Source organism: Argiope bruennichi, chromosome X1 (genome assembly GCF_947563725.1).
Source record: "Argiope bruennichi chromosome X1, qqArgBrue1.1, whole genome shotgun sequence".
Lineage (NCBI taxonomy): Eukaryota > Metazoa > Arthropoda > Arachnida > Araneae > Araneidae > Argiope > Argiope bruennichi.
This window is the reverse complement of record NC_079162.1, coordinates 86,119,574-86,127,536: the sequence shown is the minus strand read 5'-3', so window position 1 is coordinate 86,127,536 and position 7,963 is coordinate 86,119,574.

Here is a 7,963-nt window from a genome sequence, read left to right as displayed (position 1 = left end):
ATTTTCGGTGCTTACCAATTCATTATTCTGAATAAGACTAGACATTTTGGCGGGAAAATTCCTTCCATTACTAATTGATCACTTATAACTGCCTCAATCTCAACGGGTTTACATTCCTCATTAAAAACAAATGAAAAGGTTGCAGTTTGAGCAGAAATTTCATTTCCGAAACAAGTTTTAATTTTTATATTTCCCGTAATTTTTTTGATAGGAAAAAATGATTTGTTCACAATTATAAGTTCACTTCCTGAATCTTTTAGAAACTTTACTTTTTTTCCATCCACAAAAATATCAATATATTCTAGCATATTTTTTGGCTTAGTTCCAATTCCCGATATAACAAATTTGTTTTCTGTCTCACTTTCATTTGTAGATTTTTCAAATCGTTTTGGACAGTTACGAGCGAAATGAAAGCTTTCTCCCTTTTCCCCGCATACATAACAAATCCTTTCCGGTTTAACATTTTGATATTTGTTTCGACGAAACGATTCACTTTCCATTGCCTGTTTTTGAAACCTTGATGCTTTCGTTTCACTACTATGTACATTAGAATTACTGACTTCAGATAACGATTTACCCCGAGATGAAAAAAATAAATCACATTCGCGACCTAACTGAGTTGGCGGAAACCATGTTTTTCCTTCGCGAATACCTATGTATTCTTTAGTTTTGAAATCCAAAGTTTCGAACAATTTATTAGCAACAATTAGATCAAATAATTTTTTAAAATCTCTTTTTACTTCTCTTACCTGACAATAGTAATCAAATGTTGCAGTTAATCGCGATGCAAATTGAACATGCGATTCGTTTGGTAAACGTTGAGCATTTTTAAAATTACTAAGACATTCTCGAGGTGTCGGCTGAAATTCAGCTAAAAATAACTCTTTTAATTTTTCATAATCCGACAAATCCTGCTCAGTTGCATACGTTAAAACATTATTAGCTTTAACCCCTAGCAAATTAATTAATATCTCAGCTTGTAAGTCTTTAGGAACTTCTTTAGTAATAAATGCCTTTTCTAAGGAAGTAAAAAACAAATGCATTGCCTCGGGTTTATCAGGAACAGAAATTGTTAGTGTTTTAATACTTCTTATTAAATTTTCAACACTAAAAGGCACGTTTGATCGCTCACTAGGCAATGATTGTTTTTTCAATTTTTCTAGCTCAATCTCCTTCTCGAGTCGGGCCAATTTCATTCTTTCAATCTCTAACTTGGATTGTTCAGTAACTGCCTGAGCCGTACGATCCTCAACGATCGATTTTATGACGCCACGGACAAATTCTTGATCCGTTTTAAAAACATCAGAATTCTCAATTAATTTCTTAAGTTCCAAAATTTTAGCATTTTCTGACACAGTTTCACCGAGTTCTTCGGCAAGTATTTTTAAATCACACTTCTTTAAATTATTCAAGATACTCATTTTGAAGAAATATGAAAGACTAAATATAAAACAGAAGTAGCACAGTACCTTTTAAAATTTGCTGTTCACCGGCTTCGAGCCCCCATGGTTGTGGGTGTGATGGGTTTTAATGCATCAGTCCACTTGGATTAGCTTAATCTTTTTATTCTTGATTAACAAATGATGATTCTGATGAATTTTACAAATGAGAATTCAATGATGAAGGAATTTATATTACATGAAGATGGACAGTTGATGTTGTTTAAAGGATCTTTCCCACCTACGCGTGGTTCACTAGCATTCGCAGAGGAATTCTTCAACGCAAGAATTCCAGTTTCGGCCCTTTTTCAGAGTATCACGTCTTCTCGGTTTCCGGTCGCACCCTTCTCGGCGGACGTCCGTTCTCTCCCCTCGTCTAGTGAACTCTGAACTCTGCCCTCCGACTGCTGGCTATCACCGGAAGAACGCAGAGCGCCCTCTCGTGGAGTTAATTTACCACATAAATATGCCATAATTAATATAAATGCTATAGTAGCAAATATATATATACTCTGGTAGTGAACAGTGAATAATTATTCATAATGGCTTAAGATTTATTATTCATAGAGATTAATGAGTCGATTAGCCGGTTTTATTGTAACCACTCGAAATTTCGGACCATTAATTTCAAGCTTAGTTCTGGTTTAAGTTGTAACCGCTTCAGTATTTATTTTTAATCAATACCATGACTAAAAATCTAGTTTCGTAAAGGTATGACGCGTTTAAAGATATGAACAATTTTATCACTTTGTCGGAAATATAAAATTCTTCTTTTAAACCAAAATTGCATAAGGTATCTAATTTTTTTAATTCAATCATGAGATTTCAATCGCATAAAATATCTAAAAGCTATTTCCTTTCTTGAACAGAAAAATTATCTAGAACAGTATCCAAAGTTTCAGTCCATTGAAATAGGTAATAGTTGTATCCTTTCTTGAACAGAAAAATTATCTAGAACAGTATCCAAAGTTTCAGTCCATTGAAATAGATAATAGTTGTATCCTTTCTTGAACAGAAAAATTATCTAGAACAGTATCCGAAGTTTCAGTCCATTGAAATATATAATAGTTGTATCCTTTCTTGAACAGAAAAATTATCTAGAACAGGATCCGAAGTTTCAGTTCATTGAAATAGATAATAGTTGTATCCTTTCTTGAACAGAAAAATTATCTAGAACAGTATCTGGAATAGAAAAACGAATTCTTTATATGTCACATTTTTTGTCTAAATTTTCAAAAAAATTCGAATGAAATGTATTAATACGTATTTCTAGACTTTCAACTGATTGCTCACTCAGTAAAAGATTATTTTCTTGTGGAAACTCTTCTGTCATTAAGCAGCAACTTTCTTTATTTTCGCAGTCTTACTTATGTATTTATTTTTTTCGAAGCTATCTATATTTTGAATCTTTGTAAATTAGAATATAATTTACCCAGGTTTCCAAAAGTATCCGCTAAATGCGATAAACGTGATAGCCAGAAGTCATCAATAAAATACTTACGAAGTCCAAATCTGAAGTCTGTGAGGAATATGTAGACCTCTGAACGTATACATAGTCACTGATTGCACTCTTATGTTTAAACGAAACGTATCATGATTACTGCCCATTTTATTGGACAAAATTAATAGTAGTCGTCAATTAAGGCTCCAATATTTAATAAAATTCCCTCTCTTCCCAGAATAACCATAAATAGTCTTTATTGCTTTGGGCATTGTTTGGTCGATAATGCCTCAGTACTTGCTGATTCTTACTTCGCTGGATATTTTTGCTAGAGGTCACTTCGAAAACTCAATCAAAGGATTGCAGATTTAGTGCCTATGTTAAAATTACGTTAATTGCAAGAAATTTTCTGGTGTGAAATTCGAACTTTGAAATACAATCGTAAGCAGTTACTAAGCATGTGCTTTCGTTCGTATTTTGTTAATAGCAGAGCAAATTTTCGAACTGGGCTATCTTCTGAAACCATAAGGAGTTTTGCTAGTTTATTGGCATTTTTAGGATTTAAAAAGAATTTAACAATGAATATTACTTCGAAAATGAATTTAGATGTACTTAGAGAATTTCATGTAATTGATATATTTAAAAATAGAAAATAAGCTTCCCTTATTAAAATTTCAGTGATATAATGCAGTTAAAGGTAAGGATCATTTTGAAGACATCCTGCACTTGCAATATGATTTTAAAGCAAATTCTGTTTCCACAAATTCAAGTCAACAAGACTCGAATCACACAAGTCCTCGTTGCATCTAAAAATTTTTTCGAAAAGTCAACAAGTGTGCCTGTCGAAATGATGTATAAATAAAGGGAAATAGGTAAAAGCAGTCTTATTCTTTTTTCCCTTACAACTCTAATGTTAGATTCGTATTCTCTTCGTCATTCGTTTAATGAAAATAAATAAGTGAGATAATATAATTTATAATAAATATAATTTTATTTCAATTCATTTAACACTTTACATTAAAACTTTTTTCAATTTCTTTGATACAAAAAAGGAAATGAAAAGCAAATATTGTCAGATCTGGGTTTCTAATGCAGAAATACTACTCCTTTTTCGATTTCATATAAAAAAAATGTACATAAAAAAGCAGGAAAAAAAAGCAAAAGTAAATTGTGTTTGGTTTTCTTAATAAGAATCCGAAAATGTTTGCATAAAAAACATCACAAATTTAAAAAATTCAGCATTTAACAAGCAAATTATGTGCCAAAGAATGTTTGTTTAAAAACACTATATTTTAAAGAAAAACTCCAGTGATTTTATGGAGGAAAGATGGGTCCTTTTCCCTCTTTAAGAATATAAATTAAAAAGTGGAAAAACTTTATGCAGCTCGTATTCGGATTTTTTAATTAGTTATTGATTAGTTTAATTTTTTTTTCTTCCTATTATTATCATCATTTGAGGGCCCTTCAGTTATAAGTGTAAGCACTTAATGGCAGAAGAGGAATGGGGTGATATTTTCTATCAATTTTAGGTTTTTTTTTATCAAAGTTATTTTGAATTATCCTGATATAATACCTTAAAAATCCTTAAAAAAATATGCAATTTGTCAAAAAAAATTAAAAAATAAGAAAATTGTAGTAAGAATGAAAAAAAAATTAATTTATTTTTTATTTCTTTACCTGAAAAAAGACATTTCGGAATATATCTTCTAGAAAAATAGCCATTATTTTTTTCTTTTGATTTTTTTTCTTAAGTATACGATAGGTTTTAATGTATTTTTGCTGACAAGCTGGAAAAGACTTTAAAAAAACATTCATACAATACTATTTTAACAACCACACTAAGAAATGTACATATATTTCTTAGTATCATGTGAACTTAATTTTATGCTATTTTCTCTAGCTAAAACTCCACACATTTATTTAATATGAATGCTTGTCAATGCATATCTAGAAATAGTTATAGAGAATGCATATCTAGAATAGTTAAAGTTTATTTTATCATGTTTGAATTCTGAGAAGTTTTTTTTTTATTATTTAGTCAACAAAGTTTGACAAGAGAAGGTATTGTTATCATCAAAAGATTCGAAATCGAAATTTGACGAATCACCACGTTTCAAACCTTTGAGTCTGGAAAATATAGTCTTGGAATTATATTTGTCTGTCTGTCTGCTAACGCGACAACTCAGAATTGCTTTGAGATAGACGGCTGAAAATTGATATACGGTCTTTACTGTAAATTTATTTCTATCATATTCTAAATGAAATCCATTCAGAGGAAATCTGTCCATTCCAATCGTCTGATGCAGAATAAAATTATAACCATTTTCTATAACAGCTAGACTATAGACAGAACTGTTTGCCACGGAAACAGATTGTGAATATATTTTATGTTATTTGCAAACAAGTATTTGAAAACAAAAGCTTTTTTACACCATTTCTCGCTTTACCTAAAATAGATATTTAAAAAATTCTGAGTACTCATTTGTTTGAGTATCGTAATTATTTGTATCATTTTATCTGCATCACTTGCCAATGATACAACTGAAATATGAAAATGAACTTTCTAGTTTTTGCGTAATTTTCATAATCTGCTGATCCATATGTTAGATACATATTTTCTTAATGAACTTGGTCTGGTACGGAAGTCTGGAGAAGAGGATGCCAGTTCAAGTGTCGTCATCTGACCCCAGTTCAAAATTACGAGGCTCAAAATAGCCCTGGTTTTGTTTTAACCCTTTCTAGGGCCGTGGGAAGTATGCTTCCCATCAAATTTATCAATCTTTGTATGAAATTATGTAGGTTGGCATAAGTTCAGAAACTTACATGCTTCAGTTCTTTATCTCAGACAAAATGATGTGTCTTGATTAGTTACTTAATTATTAATTAACCAAATGAATTAATCAAATTAAATTTATCTAATAAGCCAAATGAATCCCTTTTCTTATTCTAATTTCAAGCCTAAAAATATTTTAACATAATGTGACTAGAAAAAAATGGCCCTTTAAAGGGTTAAAATAGGGACTTAATTACAACTAAACTAAACCAAACCAAACTTCTTAATGAACTTCGATTTTTAGAAAAAAAATACTTATATTAAAGATGATAAGAAGAAATAAAATTAAAATGGTCCATTTTGTAGAGTTTTTCAAGACAGATTTGAAAAACTGAGAAAAGAGCGTAAGCATAAATTTTTCATTGGTTTTAGTGTGTGTGTGTGTGTGTGTGTGTGTGTGTGTGTGTGTGTGTGTGTGTGTGTGTTCACATCATCAAAAGCAGTTCAAGTTGTCTCGTTTTCTCTTCCCTTGTATTTTTGGGGCTTCATTTCAAATTCTGTTGAAATAAATAACTCATTTCTATATAAATATTGATTCCAGAAAGCTCGTATAAAATTTAAAATATCTATAAATTTGTAAATTTTTCCAGTGATAAGAACTTGTAAAAAGCATTTAAAAAAAACTCGATGCATCATTTTTTTTTATCTTTAGACATCCATAACGAATTTTCAATTTATTTCTGAACAATTTAAAAAAAAAAAAATCTTTTATATCTAAGCGCAATTTTTGATAACAATGAAACCAATCGCTACCTGAAACATCTGAAATACTTTTTCAATTCGTTTTATTATATTTTTGACATTTTGTAATTAAAATTATTGTGAGAATTCTCTTTATTGGAGAGATTTCAAAAGGGTTAAAAATCGTATTTTATAAAGGACTTTTAGTTGCCATCACCACACCAACGGGAGGGTTCTACCCGAAAATGTCTTGAACACTCATTAACAAAGATGTTATATCCTTAACAGCCTCCGCATAAAATTTTAGCATAGACAAGGCCGTGGATACCAAGAACGCTCAATTTTTTATTTTCAGAGTCTCACACATTAGAGTGTTGTGTGCTTTGTAGTGTAGTAACCATAGCTGGCTGCTCCGACCCTCTCAAAGGCACACGAAAAAATCTGAATAACCCCACCGTCGCGGTAGCAACACTGGTGGGAACTATGGTTGAGTCCTAAGGGCCATAACCAGCCAGGGTACAACCTATCCCGTAGGAAGTACATCTCGTCATCGATAGGAGAAAGCCGATCCCCACCATTTCTGTACCAACCTGTTTGGCGAAAACCAACCGCCATACCGAAAGCTTCTCATCCTCATTTCTGAGGTGCCCCCCCCCCCACTGTGAGAGTCGTAATATAGTAAAAAAAAATTAGTAATTGTATATTATTAACCGCAAGTCATTTGGTGAATAATAGTTACAAAAAATCCTAATAGTATGCGACCTTTTGCATTTTTTTTCCTTGGATAAATCGCTGAGATGCGGTTAATACACAAATAACAGAAAACCGAGTATGTATTTTTTTCCCAATTGTCAAAATTTGACACAGAATTGTAATTGCCATCACAAGATCACATATTTTTTTAAGTCAATGCACTTTTGAGTTATCACGTTTATATGCTTATGAAAGAACAGACAGATAGACAGTCAACCCTTTGACGGATTTGTTTGAAATTTAATTCGAATATATGAAATCCCTAGAGATGCTAAAACTGCGTGCCAATTCCATTAATAATAGTTACAAAAAATCCTAATAGCATGTGACCTTTTGCATTTTTTTTTCTTTGGATAAATCGCTGAGATGTGTTTAATACACAAATAGCAGAAAACCGAGTGTGTATTTTTTTCCCAATTAATTGAAGTCAAAATTTGACACAGAATTGTAATTGCCATCACAAGATCACATATTTTTTTAAGTCAATAAGCACTTTTGAGTTATCACGTTTATATGCTTATCAAAGAACAGACAGATAGACAGTCAACCCTTTGACGGATTTGTTTGAAATTTAATACGACTATATGAAATTCCTTGAGATGCTAAAACTGTGTGCCAAATTCCATTTATTCCAAGTTCTAGCCTTTTTGAGTTATCGCGTTCACATGCATGCTAAAATACAAATAGACAATACAATAGATCAAATACAATAGAATAGATCAAATATAATAGATCAAATACAATAGAATAGATCAAATACAATAGATCAAATACAATAGAATAGATCAAATACAATAGATCAAATACAATAGAATA